Source organism: Buteo buteo, chromosome Z (assembly GCF_964188355.1).
Source record: "Buteo buteo chromosome Z, bButBut1.hap1.1, whole genome shotgun sequence".
NCBI classification, from domain to species: domain Eukaryota; kingdom Metazoa; phylum Chordata; class Aves; order Accipitriformes; family Accipitridae; genus Buteo; species Buteo buteo.
This window is the reverse complement of record NC_134204.1, coordinates 72,226,210-72,245,682: the sequence shown is the minus strand read 5'-3', so window position 1 is coordinate 72,245,682 and position 19,473 is coordinate 72,226,210.

The window sequence follows — 19,473 nt, the reverse complement described above, 5'->3', positions numbered from 1 at the left end:
GAATGTACCAATGTCATACTTTTGTTTTTAAAAGACAGATATTTTAATCAAAGGTCAGATACTACCTACTTTTACCAAGATCTTACTACTCAAACAGTCCTCCTGTTAAATTATTCATCAAGATATAAGGTTTAAAAAAAATGACAGTGCAGAGGTAATACCAATTTCTTCCTCCAGAAATCTTACATCCTTTCAGAAAGAAAGCTGCATCATTGTAGCCTATTTTGCAGATGGAGTGGAATGAAGACACATCAAGGAACTAATGCAGTCAAGTTTTCTTTTGGGAAACCAAACAACCAAAAAACAACTAAGCCCTCCAAAAAAAAAAAAAGCACATAGAAAAACTTGATCAAAGAAATTGACATTAATCTTGATCTGTTAGTTCTGGTTTTGAATGCACTAAACCAAGAAGAGCAGATCAACACTTGGACCTTATTTGTTCTGATCATGCAGTGAATTAGAAATCTGCCAAAATTACAGTTGCAGTGCATAGAAGTTTTAATAGGTAAGGAACGTTTCCCCAGTTCCTAAATATTTTTCTTTTCACTTTATAGTGGCAGTGAAATCACTTCTTTTGCATTTTGGAAATGCATTCATGTTTATTCTGTACAGGAAGAGAAAAAGAAAAAAAACACAAAATACAACTGAAAACTAACGAAAAACCTCAGACTTTTTCTTTTGCCTCGAGAAATAAATATTCAATTATTTTGGCCCAATAAGATACTAAAGTCCTGAAGGACTGGATTCTAGACTAGCTGTGTAACAGAATAATATACTAATGGAATGAGGGCAGGAACCATAAGATAAAGATAATTGTCTTATTTGGCTTTGCACACAAATGAGGAAAGCTACAAAAATGTGAACTGTCTTTGCTGAAAGGAGTTAACTGGGCTGCTCTCACCCCAAACCACAATGCTTTTGGTGAGTCCTCCTGAGAAAACATAAGACACAGCAGTGCACTACTCAAGCTATTACACAAGAGTTATTTCCCAATTAAATTTTCTATCCCACAAGATTGTCTCCTCTGACAAGGCTACGTTCAGACATCTTTCTCCATTCAGAGCTCACAAGCCACATGTGGTTGTTCAGTTTCACATCAGGACAACAAAGATAGAATAAGGTATTACTACTCTCCAGAGAGAGCAAGGAAGGATAAAACTGCAGATGAATGAAAACACAGTTTGGATATGCTCTTTGTCACTTATTGTGGGAGTTAAAAATGTGAATTATTTGATTACTGTATTTCCCTATTTTGGCTGGGTTATAAAATTGCTATGTCACTCTCTATGAGCTGTACCTCAGATCAGATAAGAACTTCAGTTTCTCCAGTGCTGCATAATTGAACTTGGAAACCATTTGTGCATGGAAAATATATTTTGGGTTACAGCTTCTGAAGTTTTAAAAAGGAAAAGACTTCTCTCTGAATTTAGCTTTTTTCCCCTTGGTTATACAGTCCTACAAAATGCAAAATACATATAAAGAGATACACACATGTATCAGCAGGGATCTTATTGTTCTGTCAAAACCACAAGTGAAATCAATGTCCACATGGGAAAGATAATACACATCTTGCTCAGGGTGACTTTTCCAAGTATGCACAGGTAAGTCTGAAACTCACATGGAAACAGCAGCCTTGGAACGTTCCTATAATTCAATTTCAGAGAGATACTCTGCAGTATAAAACCAACAGCAGGATCAGCAAACATGGGCATAGGACAACTGTGAAGATTAGAGTAGTATAAAAAAAGAAGAAGGACATGTAGAGAAGGAAGAAGGCAAATTTAGAGTTGAGAGTTGATAACTGAAGACATGAAGTTGGGTGAGTAAAGGAGAAGACAACTGAGTAAAGGATGTCAGCAGTGAAAAGGGAAAAATAATTTAAAAATACAGAAGATGTGATAGGCTGGAAAAGAAAGGCAGTAAGGAAGGAAGGAAACCAAAAGAAGAAGGAAAAATGTGGAATGTAAATGCATGTGGCCCTCTGCAGGAAAAAAATACTTTTAAATGTATTTTCCTGTTGCAGACACTTCAAACACCTGTATTTCTCTCCTCCTGAAGCTTTCTGGAGATACCCTGTGTCCCGCTATCAGGTTATCTAACATTTCCTACCTAATCACTACAAACATCTAAGTCCCACACAACTACAAATTTCCCCTCCATCCAGTTACATAAGGCAATAGTATTGCTAATTTACAAAAGGGGAAATGAGACACACTAAATTATTTCCCTGAGGGAATGGAAATAAGCAGAGAATGAAATTGCACTCAGAATTCCTAAATACTAATCCAGTGCATTACCAATAATGTTATCGATCCTCCGCTGGTGCAGTAGTGTCTAAGGTAAGTGATTCACTACCCACCATGACCAATTTCCAGTGAGGGGTGCATTGATGTTGCTTCCAGTTTTTTGAAATTCCTCCAACCTTGGGAATGGATAAAGAAAAAACCCAAATGTCAGCCTTCTCAATGTGGTGGCTTTATGCACTTGTATTTCAAGCTTTCACATATCAAAGGCATAATGTGTGCCACTGACAAGCACAGTGTACATCTGGGACAGGAGAATTAGCCATTGGTTATATATCAAGTTCACTCAGAAGAGTCCTCATCCATTCTGTGCAGAAGAAGTTTAATGTTACAAAAACCTCTTACAACTATATTGGGAATGAGCAGAGAACAATATAACTTGCCTATGTCTTTAGTTTATACCTTTGAATTTTTGAGAAACCTGTGCTGCTGGCAAGTTTTATTCAATATTTTGAGGGTTGAATAACTTGACAGTCTAATAGGGCTTTTTCTGGTGTTTTGTTTGGTTTGGGGTTTTTTTGCTATGTTTTTTTAAGAAAATGCAAATGAAAAACTCCCCTGGATGCTTTATGTGTTGTAAACTGCATATCGCAATTGCAGGGTAGTTTCCTAGAAAAAAAGGAAAGAAACTACCGTATTAGTTTTTCAGAGCAAGGGCAATTCACTTAAGGGTAGAACTGTTAACTGTTTGTAGATGGGATGAATGCTCTGGGAAACATAGAAGAAAATCCTGGCAGATTTTCTGCCAAGAAGAACCAAGCAAAAGTAATTTAAGTTAGTGTATTAATTCACATGTTAATGAGTAAAATGAAAGTGTTTTGCTTAAAACATTATACCAGACATAAAGAAAAAAGTGCAATTTGTGGTTGAAATGAGTGAAATATTGACTATAATGTCCTACCCTGGAACGTCAATAATTATAATAACAAAGGAGTTTTTATTGTTCGGTTGTAAAATGTCATCCCATGTATCACTTAATCAGAATGGGCAGACTGTTACATTCTTGCAAAGTGGCTTGGTGGTACTGACTTCAAAAGGGTGAAGCAAATTCTTCTACTTCAGTAAGGTTTTCTATACATATGTATGCTAAATACATAAGTTAAATGCTTTTAATGAAACTCACTTGATGTCATAATTCCAGATCCAATTATGGAATTGTCTCTGGCATTTGGGCATTTTAGGGCTAAAGGCAAAGCAGTTTAGAGATTTGTGAATGATGCCTACTTTATGTGCTAAACTGGAAAGACTAGAGAAAGAACAAGTTATTCTGACTGAATTTAATGTCAAATTTCTTTCTGGCTTTGCCACTGACTAAAAATAGGAAAAACAAAAAGAAAGGGAAAATCCAGAGACATAGTTTATCCATTTTAATTTCTCTATGGTTTCCAATATTACAATATGCTACTTTTTAAGAGAAAAATATTAGCAACACATGTTCTTCTCTACCTGAACACTAAGTGTTATATAGATTAAGAACAACATACTGCTCAAAACTTCTCTTAGAAGACTGTGTAGGTTCTCAGGACAGCAGTAGAGTCACCTGATGTTACTGATAAAAATAATTCCCAAAGAAATAGAGATATGTCTAAATCCATTGGTGAAGAAGAGAGCATTAACATGAAAATAAGGCTACCTGCTCCACTTTTCTCTCTTTTTTTTGCTTTAAGCAGAGAACAACAAAAACAGAGAAAAAGAACGAAAAAAGAATGGTTCAATTTAGAATATTTACAGCGTTGAAGGATGCCTTCCCCATGGTTGGCAAAGACTTGTGTTCAACTTCTCTCAGATGGTTTCTGAAATCCTTCCCGGATATTTTAATATCTCCAGAGAACACCTTATCTACTACAGTAGACAACATGCTGGAAAAGGTGACTCAAAATCACTCATTCTGATGCTTTTCTGTTTTGCTTAATTAGGCTTTCTTTGGCAGAAACATTAGTATTAGAAAGTATAGTACATTACCCACAACAAGATATTCTTTAGCATACTGAGCAGCATCTTTTATGGGAGTTCATGTTCCCTGTTCAAAGAAGTGAACTGAGCCTGAGCTCCCAAAAGACATAATCAAGAGCCAATGTCTGAGTTACTGGAAAATCTACTTGTGTACTGCCACTGATTGAAATAACAGATCCAAATACTTCCTTCCAGATGAAAACATACAGATGTAACTTTAACCAAACATCAGTAAGTTTAGAACAACCACAAGGTTCCCTTTCCCTGAAGAGTGTAATGCTGCAACATGAAGACCATTACAGCAGCAGATGCAATACCCAGTTATGGTTCAGACCACTACTTTTAAAGAAGAAAGTTAGGCCAAAATACATTCTGGGAATGCATATAGCCAGTTCTGAATGCAAAATGTCACCTTTGCTCCACAAAAATGCAGCCAGAAAGGCCTGTATCTGCTTCAAAGAAGAAATTAACCTAGCCCCACCCCCTCAGAAAAAAACTAAAATTCTCCAAAGGAAAAATTTTCTACATGAATACTGTGAGTATTTAATTGGCACATCACTAGTGACCTTCTGGTTTTGTTTTTCTCTTGGGTAAATTAGAGCTACTTACAGGTCTGCTTAGGAAAGGTTACCCTGAAGTCATGGTCTGATGAAAAAGCAAAAGCAAATATTGAGCCAGCTCTCTGGTACATTACAGTATATCTTGTGTGAAGAGTAAATTTCAGGCTGTTTAAAAACATTTGTGTTACTTTACTTTTCTCTTCATCTACTCTTAACTTCTTTCTATCATACCACCTATTATTGTGGTGCTACACAGCAACAAACAACTGAAAACTTCAAGTTCTGTCTGATTTGTTTTTGCTTTTCCTTAGATCAGAATGTCTTTAATAGAAAATGTTGCACTGAGCGAAAGGGGATTTTATTTATTAACATTTTTCTTTTTGTGAGTATGTGAATACAGCTCTGGGAAGTGAGATTATTTTTTTTTTATAGTTAGTGTAGGAAGGTTGTACTGTTGGGGACCACTGGCTCCCCAGTAGAGAAGTTTTGGGGTGGAGCTGCAGAACACATGCAGGAAAGGAGGGGAAAGTGACAAAATAAAGCTCAAAGTGTGTTCTAGTTTTCCATCATTTCAGGATATAAATTAACAGTATTGATTGCATGCAAAATCTCACAATAGTCTTTTGTGCATAACACTTCTTGTCTCCATCAGCTTTCTCATTAAATTACCTTCATCCAACCATTCAACCTGGGATGAAAAAGGAATGCAATTAATGTCACGAGAGTAGCTGACATCAGCTGATAATTGTTACTTTTCAAAAAAATCATTCTTCTGGACATGGCCTAGGTAAGAGTTCCTATCCCAAGATTTTTTTGTGACTAAACAATTAATTCAAGCCACGTTCATTACAAAAATGTTAAATGAGAGGTGGAATAATTCTATGAAAAATAAAAAAAATGAAGAAGACACACTACAGAGAGGTTTTATGATTTTAAATAATCTGCAACTAAGTGAGAAATCATTCATGTACCCACAGTGCAGGAAATATAATTCCATAGTTATAAACCATGCTTTTTGTAAGAAAAACACCTTGCAAAGAGTGTGTAATACACTGTGCTTCTCATGCTGTGGTCTAACAGAGATGAATACGTACTAACAACAATTTTACCAACAAACCAAGCAAACTTAAGATAGATACAGTCATTTAAAAATACTTGATTCAAGAAAATGTATGAAATTCACAATAGCCCTCATGGCTGCTGAGATACGTTAATAAATTACATGGTAACAATAGCTTGGTAATCAAAAAGACTGTGGACACACAATAACCACTCACAGGCTAAGTGGTTATCAATAGATGATGTGCCTGGCAATAGGCTCATTTTTTGACAGTTTGCATTGTATCATAGAATGCTGATCTGGTTTTGTGCGGAGATTAAAAAAAAAAGATCAAACCCCAGCAGATTCTAAGGGGACAATGTATTACAGAAGTGAGTATATATTTGTTTGAACATCATCAGTCATGCATAAAGAGATTGCAAGTAGGGGATGCACAAGTTAGAATTATAAATTATTATTTGCTCAACAACACAGACAGAAGGTAGCTGGTTGTAACAAGCTATTTGGCTAAGCTTTGGTGCCACAACCCTGGTGAGGCACCCAGGCAGCCTTTGCTGGCAGGGCAGGAGCAGTCAAAAGGTGTAGGAAATGTCCAAATCTCGGAACCGTGAAATAGTTCTCTTTGTCACCACCTCTTGTACAACGACTACCCTATTGATGATGGTTTGGGATGTCCTTTGAGGACATAAGTGATAGTTTCTCAGGCACATCCCGCTTGATTTTCTAAATAAGCTCTTAGGAGAGAGCTGCAGTTTGCACTTTTACCAGATAAGACCCCACATACAAAGTAGTCAGGCAACACAGGGACGAAAACGCATGCTAAACTGCTCATCACAGGTGAGGTTATGCAGTTCTGTGCATGCCTATCACAACAGCTTGTGGCAGCCAGAAGGATGATACTGATGAACACTGTGTATTTTGTGGACTAAGATTTGTGCAGCATTTGTTGGGCTGTTCTGAGAATCTGAATTTTATATTTAGATGTGTCAGTGTTTTTACACTATTGTGAATTTAGCCTTGGGACATATGGATAAAGGGGATCAGTAGAACAAAAGATAGGTTTTTAAACTTTTTTTTTGGTAGAAAAATCCCTAGTATTTCTCTCTCCCTCTCAGTTCTATCAAGTTGCATATACTTGCTGATGAAACAAAAAAAATGGAAAAAACAACCCTGTAAATAACTCCTTATGTTTCCAATTCAGCAAGTTATAACTTCAGTAGTAGCTTAATAGAAAGAACTAGAAGACTGAAATCAATGAGAAGAACATGTGCTAAAAGCTAGGCATTTGACAGAATGCACTAACTAACAGAAAAGTGCAGTATGTTGGGAAAATTAAAACAAAAAAAAAGTTTTCAAATGCTGGAAACAATAAAAAGACATTTTTATGACAAGAATTTATGAAGATCTGAAGCTATAAAGTAGGCTTACATACTAGCCTGCACAGTATAGATTATAAGCAGCAGGTCCTGATGGAGACCGGAATAACATTGCATCAGGGTCAGAATTCTGAAAGACAAAGAAAACTGAGCTCTTTTTTGACAAGATTAACCCTAAAGGCCATACCATATTATAAGCCATACAAAGGAGCTGCCTCCAAAACAAAAGGAAACATAAAATTACAGCTGAGAGATGTTTTGTTTCACTCCTTGTACCAGATATACTCCTGACAATCTGTTTCTTTAAACAGAGTGTATCTTTTCAAATCATAAGTCTCTTTGGTATAAAAGATGATGTCATTGCATGTATGGTGATACGACCACAAATGCTGCAATAGAAGATCAAACATAAAGATCATGTCTTTGATAATATCCAGTACCAGAGACCTGATATTTTATATATCTTTCTATATGATTAAAAAAAAAAGACCAATGCATTTTAATATAGTACATTTAAAATATCAAATAAACAACTTTTAAAAAGTTATTTCAAATATGAAACAAAATATTTTTTAAAGCTTACAAATTATTTTTCCTATTTTCTGACACAGATCTTATGCAGCCATGGAATCTTTGACTTTCAGGTTTCATGCTAAGCAATAACTACATATATACATATCCCAACCCTCACGTTCATGAAGAGCTATGAAGAGTCAGGTCTGGATAAATTTTTATCATATGGGCAAACTGACCTTAGTGGGATAAAAGGTCTTTTTTCTGTTGTTATTGATGGAAAAAAAGAACTGGAAAGTTGTATGAGGAGAGCAACTGTGGAATGAACCAAAAAGTATCTGCAGTGAAGAGGTCAGCTGAACATTTTACCTCAAAGACTTGTTACAATGAACATCGACAGACAAAATAAAAGTAAATCTGGGTTCTTTTCATAAAGTGAAGGATGTCAGATTTACTAGGGGGAATGGCTGTGGGGACAGTCAGAGAAATTCATATTTTGTAAAGTTTTCTAGAATCACAGAGGTAACCAACTGAAACAAATTTCTTGACATTTTGGTTTTGCAGAAATGAAAAATAAGTCATGATGGTTAAAACCAGCATAAAGATGAGAAAGAGAGCATGGGAACCACAGTCTCCTAAATTTAACCTGAGTGAATCACCTATTGGAGAAGTAGCCTGTACTTTTCATGAAGAATCGCTCTAACAGTAAGACCTGCTGCCTATTCAAAAATGGCATTATGAAATGCTTACATTCTCTACAACCAATGTTTCAAACCCAAATTTCTCACCTAGTTTAGTAGATTAATTCAGTAAGCCACATAAGTCAGGCATGTCAGATCAAGTGGGAATATATAAAATATATATAAATAAATATAAATATATATATAATATATATAAATATATATAATATATATATTTTATATAAATATATATAAAAAATCAGACTGTCTTCTTCCTTCATTAAAAGTTTGTTATTATTACTAAATAATTCTGCATTGAAAAAAAGAAGAAATGTTGCCTCGGGAACTTCTCAGGCAATTAAACATTTAAAGGCAAGGCAGATCAGTAATACATAACTCAGTTAGGAAGACAGTGAATCCTAGAACTTTAATCAAGTTAATGAAGTTGTTAATGAATCTATTTCTCCTGCCCAGTATAGTGCTAATGATAAAAACTTAGACAAAATTAAACATTATTTCCATTATAAAGAAAGAAAACATAATCAACACACACATCAAAGTGAGAATCTTTGTACAAGTAGGAATCATATATTAAAACAGCAACTGACCTTTGGTCATTCTTGAAATTCAACATCATGATATACACATTACATGGGAGTCTGCTCTTATACTTCCTGTCCTACATGCAACAAATTGTCATTTGAAGGATCATGCCACATACTCTTCAATTCCACCAAGACAACTCTACATTGCAGTGGATAACAATTTAGTGACTCCCTATTTATTTATAATTATTCAGTATGAATCTAGTTTTGTAGGTTTGGGAAAGTTGGGTGGGAAAGTTGGGTAGGAAATTGTCATAAGGACTTGTTCTAAAAATAAACAGTTAAATAACAATACAGTAAATCAGGAGACCAAAACTTTTCTTTCTTTTTTTGCATTTTATTTCTTTTTTCTTTATTTCTTTTTATTTTTCTTTTCTTTTTCCTTTCATTTTTCATCTTTTTTGTCTTCTTTTTCCTTTACATTTCCTTTTCTTCTTTTCCTTTTCCTTTCCTTTTTCCATTTTCTTTTTCTTTTATTTTTTTCTTCTTTTTTTTTTCTTCTTTTTTCTTCTTTTTTCTTTTTTCTTTTATTTCTCCATTGTCTTTTTCTTCTTTTATTCTTTTTCTCCTGCTTTTTTCTTTTTCTTTTTTCTGTTCCTTTCCTTTTTTCTTTTTTTCATTTTTTTCCTTTTCTCTCTTCATTTTCTTTTCTTTTTTCTTTTTCTTTTTTCCTTTTTTCTTTTCACTTTATTTTTTCTTTTCACTTTATTTTTTCTTTTCACTTTATTTTTTCTTTTTTCTTTTCACTTTGTTTCTTGTTTTAATTTTAATTTTAGTTTTCACTTTTCTCTTGCTTTTGCTTTTGCTTCACCCTTACAGACAGCTCATTTATCTTCAAAAAAGTCAAAACTATTACATAGTAAAGCATGAGTCAGTATATTAACATTTATTTTTACCTGATTATTTGAAGATGTGTTAAGTATTCAGAAATCCTGACTCTCCAAACTTTTAAATTTTTATAACAATCTGTTTCTTCTAAGAATCAGATTTCTGAGTCATATCTTATTTTCCTGGAAGAAATATAAATAATTTGAAAAGAATCAAAATAAATACGTTAAGAATCAAAATAACTGAGAAGAAATCTTTGACCTGTCACTGCCCAGTCATTCTCAAGTATTCCATTTCATTTCTTACATCTAGTGTACTGGAGCAAAACTCGAATAAAAGTGACAGTATTAACATCTTAGTTTCTTGTGAGAAGAAAATTCATCTTGTATAGAAATCCTAACAAGAAAAAAAAGTGAGCAGCGATATTTAGCTCCTGCTGGATGGAAAACCTAATGTTTTGAACTTCTTCTGAAGTACCAAACGTAATTTAGAATCATTTTAACTTCATGGTCATCTGGCAGGAGTCATAACATATATCTTTTTAGGTTGCAAAAGAAAGATAATACTTTTTGTAATAAAAATAAAGATGATATCTTCTGGTCATGCACTTTTCTTTTTTTTTTCTGTAAGGAAAAACATTTATTGAAAGGACAGTAATCCCAGATTTCTTTAACATTGCCACTCTCTAGCTGAAGTCATACACTTTGTAGCAGGCCCTAAATTCCATACGACATTGAAAGCAAAATGGAACACTAAATACCACTCACCATCCCCACCCCACCCCCCCTGCAAAGATCACCACCTCCCAAAAACCCCAGAAGACAAAGTGATATTCCAAAATGTACCTAAATCAAAGAACTTCATTTTTTTAATCTAAGGAAACCATACTTATTTTTATATTTACATTCATATTCATATTTGTGTTTATGTCTATGTGCCATTGTATATTCTTAATAGTGAATGACACCAATTTTTTTTTAATATTGCAAAGCATATTTTATTTTCAAGTGAATCAGTAATTTACCATATACATTTCTCATTTTAAGCTCTGATTTTGAGAATAATCTACTTTTACAAGATTGTCTTCTTTTCAAGAATGAAAGCAACATTACACACAATGAGATACTCAGTTCAGGTGAAACCATTTAGTCTCAGAAAAACTGGAAAGGACAAGAACTCAATATTATAACTCAGCTAAAGATTTCAGTGAAAAATTTAAACCAGCAGTATATGCAAACTCCTTATTTACTTCACTCTTCATGCAAAAGTGATAGCATACACACCAGCTCACTATGGAACAAAAATATGGTATATTGGCATTGTTAATCCTATAATCAACCAAACTAAGTGGTGCAAAAAACAAAGATTGCCATTTGAGCTAGTCGGTAATTCTGGGTGCTCAATCTCTAACTAGCTTTGCTTAGAGAAAATGTGCATATTGAAAAGAATGGATTGCAGCCACTTCTCTTTTACGTGCAAATAATTTCTCATTAGGGCAGTGTTGTTGACTGATAGCACTTAATACCCACAACACATTTGTGCAGCCTGGGCTGAATGCTTTGTTGCTTTAATAATTAGTGAAGACAATATTGATAGTGAAAGTGTCTTTGCTATCCAACTGAAAAAATTAGGGCAATGCCCACCTGTACTCTTGTATAGATACAGTCTGTATAAGAACAACTCTTAACACTTGCTATAAGGCTTTCAGTCTGCCCTCACATTGCTCTAAAAAAAACAAACCCCACTGTCACAGACCACATCTTTAATAGCGGATATTTAAGAAAATCAACGCCATTTATGATGTTAGGGCTGCACCAAGATTAAAGAAAAGGCAGTTATCAGGCATGCCATGAGGTGATCACCAGATCTTTGCATAAATCAGGTCATTGTTGACTTGTCTTAAATTTTATTATTTGTTTGGGGAGTAGCATGGGTTATGTTTCAAATATCTATCAAGTTAAATTCACTGAAGAAAAATCTCCCCATGTTGAAGGCATCTATTAACAAAGAGTAGCCAAAATCTTTAATGGTTATTGTTTGGTTTAATTTTACATTAAACAGAGATTAAATTAAATAATATCGGTATTACAGTAATAGAAAATTCTGGCAGAGAGAATTTTTGGTTAATACTGGCAGCTATTTCCTTCATTAATTCTCAGACTAATGAATGCAATAATATATGAGTAGAATAATTTACTCTTTGCAAATTCCTAATTATAATTTTACATCAAGTTTAGGCATGCAGAATGAATAAACCATAGAACATTATCTCCTCCTAGGTTATTAGGAATTTAAAGCCTTGCCAGATGTCATTTGAAAGGTAATTTTCAATAAGGCCTTGGATTTAACCTGCGAATGTGCAGAAATATCTTAATTTCATTTTCTGCATACAAGCAAAATGGAAGGAAATGAACATGAGAAGGTGAAAGCACAAGAATGGAGAATTTCTGCTGAGTTACACCAATAAAAGCTGGAAGAATTTCTGCCTAGACCACTGTGGTGGGTTGACCCTGGCTGGATGCCAGGTGCCTACCAAAGCTGTTCTATCACTCCCCCTCCTCAGCTGGACAGGGTAGGGAAAATATAACAAAGAGCTTGTGGGTCGAGATAAGGACAGGAAAGATCACTCACCAGTTACCATCACGGGCAAAACAGATTCAGCTTGGGGAAAATTAACTCAATTTATTACAAATCAACCAGAGCAGGGTAATGAGAAATAAAACCAAATCTCAGAATACCTTCCCTCCAACCGTCCCTTATTCCAGGGCACAACTTCACTCCCAGATTCTCTACAAACCCCCCCAGTGGCACGGGGGGACCGGGGAATGGGGTTTACAGTCAGTTCATCACACGTTATTTCTGCTGCTTCATCCTCCTCAGGGCAGGACTCATCACACTCTTCCCCTACTCCAGCGTGGGGTCCCTCCCACGGGAGACAGTCCTCCACAAACTTCTCCAACGTGGGTCCTTCCCACAGGCTGCAGTACTTCACGAACTGCTCCGGCATGGGTCCTTTCCACAGGCTGCAGTCCTTCAGGAGCACAGACTGTCCCCCACGGGGTCACAAGTCCTGCCAGAAAACCTGCTCCAGCGTGGGCTCCTCTCTCCACAGATCCACAGGTCCTGCCAGGAGCCTGCTCCATCACGGGCTTCCCATGGGGTCACAGCCTCCTTCGGGAGCCCACCTGCTCCGGCGTGGGGTCCTCCCCGGGCTGCAGGTGGAGATCTGCTCCACCGTGGACCTCCCTGGGCTGCAGGGGGACAGCCTGCCTCACCAGGGTCTTCCCCACAGGCTCCTGCTCCGGCACCTGGAGCATCTCCTCCCCCTCCTTCTGCACTGACCTGGGGGTCTGCAGGGTGGTTTCTCTTACATGTTCTCACTCCTCTCTCCGGCTGCTGTTTCCTGCCTGTCCCAACTTTTTCCCTTCTTAAAAATGTTATCACAGAGGCGTTACCGCTATCGCTGATGGGCTCGGCCTTGGCCGGCAACGGGTCCGTCTTAGAGCCGGTTGGTATGGGCTCTCTCGAACACAGGGGAAGCTTCCAGCAGCTTCTTACAGAAGCCACCCCTGTAACCACCCCCCGCTACCAAAACCTTGCCACACAAAGCCAATAAACCCACTGTAAGTAAGGTAACATTGGAAAGCATGATTTGAAACAGTTTTTCTACCATATAATTATTTCACACATCCGCTGATTTATTATTACAGATTTATTATTATTAACATTAGCCATAACTCTTTAAACTATATATGTTTAAGGGAATGTCATTCTTCTCTTACTGCTTTGGCAATAAAGACTTAAAATTCTTGTTAGGCTACTGTTTTTTTTAAATATGTTCCAATACACATTTCCGTTAGTGTGTGCAATCATTAATATTTGTCCTTTGTTTCTCCTTGTAATGGAGGAAGGACATCATTGGCCATAAAGCTGAGACAGCAACTCTACAGTTAAACTCCTAAGTATGATGTTTCCTTAGTTTGATTATTCCTGGATTTGTCAAGGACATAGATGTACTTCAGACGTCTCCATGTAAGGGTTGCCACTACTATCTTTCCAAGAGAACACAAACTCATAGAAGTGAGGGAATATGCCAATAAATAAAGTGTAGGAAGGATGCAAAGAAATAAGTTGATTTTGCAGCATTTAGTCTTGTAGTTTAAAAGCCACCTGAATCATTTATAGATATATCTGAGAAAAGTGAAAAAACCCTGTCTTCAGTTCCCAGCCCCAGACAACTTAGAACCAAAACTTGGTACAAGTATTATTCTAAAATGTTGCCAAATAATTTTGAAATTTCTACAATAATGACAATAACAGCTGTAGTAGTAGTAGTAATAGTAGTAGTAGTAGTAGTAAAACCAACCAGCAGTAAGATCAAGAGCTGGTGCAAAACGTAATAATGATTATTTATAAAAATTAGTTTGAGAGACAATTAAAGGTGATATTCGGCCTTGTGGGCCTCTTTTTATTTTCAAGAATTAATATGCCTAGTTATTTCTAGTGATTTTCACTGATGTAGCAAAACATTTTGCTGACTACTAACTGCACTTCAAAACTGTTCCACCATATAGATAATAAAAGTAAAATTAATACCAGTGGTTAAAAGCAGGAGCTACCTATGTCCTTGATTTTTACTTTGTGATAAAGTATCCACAGTTGACTTGAAAGATTAGATCTGTAGCTGTCATAGACATCTGCAGAACTCTTGTCTTTTTGCTCTAGGTAGAGCTGACTTATAGCTGACTGATATGAAATGACAGGAAACTCCCAGAAAATAAGCAGCTGGACTCCTAGCCTTGTCAAAAGTACCACCTCAGATAGGTAGTCTCTAAAAGAGCTTTAACTGACAGTATTTCACACAATCTCCCTTAGAATCTATCAAAGTTCAAGTTGTAACAGTCACCCACTACTTATTGGAATTTCATGATTAAGAGGAAATAACTTATTGGGATAACAATTATAGGATTAGAGAAGTTTTAGGGAGTCTTTGAGAGGTACATGTTGAACCTTCCTGACACATAACTAATTTATCCCTAAATGTTATGAAATGTCTCTGTTAACAGAGCTTATACAGTCAACTGTTTTCTTGGTAGACCAATAAAATTAAAATTTGTTAACAAAAGCAAAAAATGTTAAGACACACATGAAAACACCTGTACTTCAAAGGATAACTTTATACAAAACTAAATTAATTTTCCATAGAAAATTTAATCCCTTTATTGGTATTTTATGCTAGAAGAAGAAAGGATTTATATATTCATAGATTCAGCCAACAAAATTAAGAGGAGAAAATTTGCTTGTTATGATGAGAGGAAAGCCAGCTAAACCATCAGTTTAGTGTATAGTTTAGAAATAAAGATTCTTTCCTGGCAATTTTGTACTTTTGAACCTAACCATTACTGGAAAGACAGCTTGTGTGAAATAGAGGTATTCTAGCATCATAAATAAAGAAAGAATTTCATAAAAGTAAAACTGTTCAATAGATTTTAGAAGTTAGTAAACAGATACCTCTAAAAGAAAAAAAAAATCTTCCTTTTGATTATTTTCTTTATAAATTACTTATAACTGAATTTAAAGATTGTTAATAAATATATTTATAAAAACTCAAGTTCTGTCCAAAATCTAAAACAAAACAATCTTAAGCCAGAAAAGGTACTGCTATTTGTGACAAAAAAAACCCTTCTCTCATATCAGCGTAAAATTATTGACATGAATGGTCTGATCATTACAATGGGCTGGATTCCTGTAAACTTCCATTTAGACATAAAAAACTTAAACCAAGATATCTGTCCATACATATATCCAAGTACTACCCTAAAGCATGTTGTTGTGGTGGGCAAAATTAGCAACAAACTGTACTTCAGACTTCTCCATCTGACATGTAATCTATCTCAGTCTGACAAAGGATGTAAGAATGGTCAGAGCTGCTGTTCACGCAGGTATGTACACATCACAGAAGGAGGTTGAGGGCTGCAGAGGCTTGTGCTTGATGATGCTGGAAAGCTCATGTTCCTATTTTGTAACTGAGATCCTCAAAGAGATAAAAAAATTGTTGTTCCTTAGATCCTCGTAAACAAGCACTATTTTTTGCTGGACACCTCTGAAGAGTTCCATATCAAAATAAGCGATATTAAATACCATGCCTGAACTATCTGGACTAACATGCTGTTAGAGCTTATTTAAATAGACTTCTACCATTTCCTTAAAATAAGTAAATTACCAAGTGTATCACATAAGCTTGTCCTTTCTAAAACTTCTCTTCTGTAATCCCTTTCAAAGCACATAAATGTCTATATAACTCAGGCATATGCAGGCAGAGAGGCACGTAGACATATACATATACATGACATCACCAATTTTCCCAGTCCAAAACTAATGAAGTACAGCTTTCAAAAATTGTTCCAATGAAATGTTTTCCCAGCCCATCCATTGTCCAGCTGATTCTATTAGATTAACTATTCATAGTGATTCAGCAGTAGCAGCAAACCTTTTTGTCAGAAAATTTGGACAACCTCACTTTAAAGAGGGTTTCTTGTTACAGGTGGCTATTTATGTTACAAAATCAGACACTCAAGAGTTCAAGATACTTATGTGTCTGTGGCAAGGGTCTGATTAAAGTTATCTCTACTTATAAACAGAATAAGTAAAATACATTTTCAATCTTAAAAAAAATTACCTGCCACAGTAGTATAGTTACAAAACAGCACAAACAAAATAATTATTTGACTTTTTTTCCATTTGGTATGCTGTGAAAACAATATATGTTGCATTCAATATCTCTGACCATAAGGAAATGCTTGGCATTATTACTCTGAACATTTTTCAGTGACCAAGGCTTGTACTTTCTGTTCAAAATGACATGACTCACTCAATTTACATGCAAACAAAGTACTCTAGGGTAATGGGAGGGTAAGGGAAGGCAAAACTAACTTACTGGCAGAGGTGATTCATGTTTTCTTGGAGTGCACAGAATTTAGGTCAAGTCAGAATTTTGTGTTTGAACCATAATTTCAGTCCTGTGCAAATGGTTACAATCCAAAACCAGGTTAAAAGTCAGACCTCAGTTTCCCATAGCTCTGGCTCTCAAACTCTTTAGGATAACTGAAAGTTGTAGAAACAGATTGCTTCCTCTTCAAAGTGAGACTTCTTGTTTTTCTGTTCCCTCTGTGTCACTAAGAGGCTGGTTAACACCATCCACTGAGTGGTGACCAGGAGCCTTGCTTCTGAGAGTGGAGGGAAGGGAGACAATCCACCTTAGTCTGGAGTTCTTTTCCTACTGTTTCTTCCTCTGTTTCCTGTTGTAAAGTCGTATCACTGAACCAAGAGCCAGGAACTGTGAGTTTCCTTTTCTGAGAATGGAGAGGAAGTAGTGAACTCTGTGGACACAAAAGGTGCCTCACCAGAAGAAAGCCTGAGGTGCAAATTTGGGCATAATATTAGATGGAGATAGTCTACAAGATAATTAATGCCAGGAGGGAAGTTTGGAAGGCATTGCTCATTTTCGTTTGAAAAGGCAGATTTTAATATGCAGTCTGTGATCTGCTACATAGCTGTTTGGCCTCAGAAGGCCTAACAGGTGTAATGTAAGGCACCTGTAACTTTATAGTGCAGGTTGTAATTAATCCTGTAAGATATCAGCCCTAACTTTATTTCCAAAAAAAACTCAGCAAACAAAAGGAGGTATAGAAGTGGGGAAAGGGGAAAACTTAATATGCAATTGGATGAGATACAAAGTTTTAATGACTACTTTCAACAGGGGAAGCAATTCATTATATAGCATAATGATATGAGTGAGCATTTCTATAATGGGTAAATCTGGTCATGAATATTTATCATGCACAGAAACAGCCAAGTGCAAAGCAGATTTTCTTTTGGGTTACAACCAGGGCACAAGTGCTTTCCGATTTTCCATTAATGGCACGATTTTGTCTCTTAAATACAAAGCAGATTTGATCAAACAACAGTCAACTTTGGTGGCAAAATGAGTTTATCTGTTATTACTTAAACTTCTTACTTAGGGAATATATGCAAAAATTAAATTTTTAGCTTCCTAACTGAAGATACAACTTTAAAACTGGCTGAAAACACCCAAATGTTTCTATTGGTTTAGTATATTAACCCTATCCAAAAAGACTGACAATAGTTTTCTTAGAAGCTGAAGGAGTATAGTACTGTAAAGCTAAGTATTTCCTCTGTGTTTTCTCTAAATGATACAATGTAGACAGCTATACATGATAGGAAGTGTTAACATACCTCATTACTATGGCCAGTACATTACTTATTCTCAGATTCTCCTTTTAATTGCTTTTAAACTTTGTTGTATTTTAAAATGGAAATTTCTAAACAGAATTTAATTCTTCCATTTTGTCATGGCTGGAAATTTTGGTGTAAGAGAAGATACAGCCACTACTGAAAATGAAACATCTAAACAGGGAAAACAGTGTTTTAATCAAGTTGAAAAGCTATCCCAACCTTTTAAGGGGTTGCAGAACATCTGTAAATAATAGGCATGCATAAATATGATATATTGGGAAAGAGTCAGCATGATGCTTATAGAAGGAAGTCATACCTCACAAATATGTTTGAGTACCTTGCAGGACTTAGAAAGGTCAGAGATAACAGGGAATTGTCTGACAGAATATAACATGGATTTTTAGAAAGCTTTCTCAAGGAAAGACCTTGAAAACAGTAAGAAGAAAATGTTGGTATGGGATTAATCTCAAGTAGCTTAAGCGCAGAAAGATAGGTTACTGTTATTACTGTTGTTATTATTACTACTCTGTAGTAATATATGGCTATGTATCACAACCAGGAGGTGGGGTTTTTTATTCTCCCCCCCAGTAAAATGCCAACTTATTCTAAAAGTCCTGAAAAGGAGACAAACTGTAACATGACAAAGCTTGTAATTGAAATAACATCTTCAAGACAGGCAAAACAGAATTTGACTGTGAAGACTTGCTGAAGAATCGCACTGTGCTGAGAATCTGGCCAGAAAATGAGAGATGAAACTCTGTGCTCCTACATGCAAAGTAAAGCAGAAAGGAGAGAAAAAACAAGCTAACTGTAAATATACTTTGGTAAGCTGTTGCCACTCTGGGAAAAGGTCCTGATGTCTTTCTGGATAGTTCACTGGAAATACCACCTCAGCACCCAACAGCAGAAAAGAAAATCAAATGTCAAGAATTATTAGAAAGGAATAAAAATTGAAAACTTTGTTATGGTTCTGTTTAAAGACATGTGACACTGAAAATTAGAAGAGAGTGTATAGCTCTTGCACTCTCTTCCCACTTGCTTTCCCTTGGTAAAATTACATGGAAGAACAAGAAATGATTCAGAGACTGTAAAATAGAGTGAAAAAAAGCAAAAAATGGCTTCTATTGAGGAAGATGAATAATTTCGCCACTGACACTATTGGTGAGGTGGATGACGGCATGGCTGATGCACACAGAACTGTTGGTTCAGAGCAGGAATGTGATTTTGAAGTGGATTTGCCAGTTGTCCCCAGTTACTCAATATTCTCACATAGGTTCTGTTTACAGGATGGATTTGGGTTTGTGCAAATTAGCTTCCTTTCACAGGAAACTCTAATGTA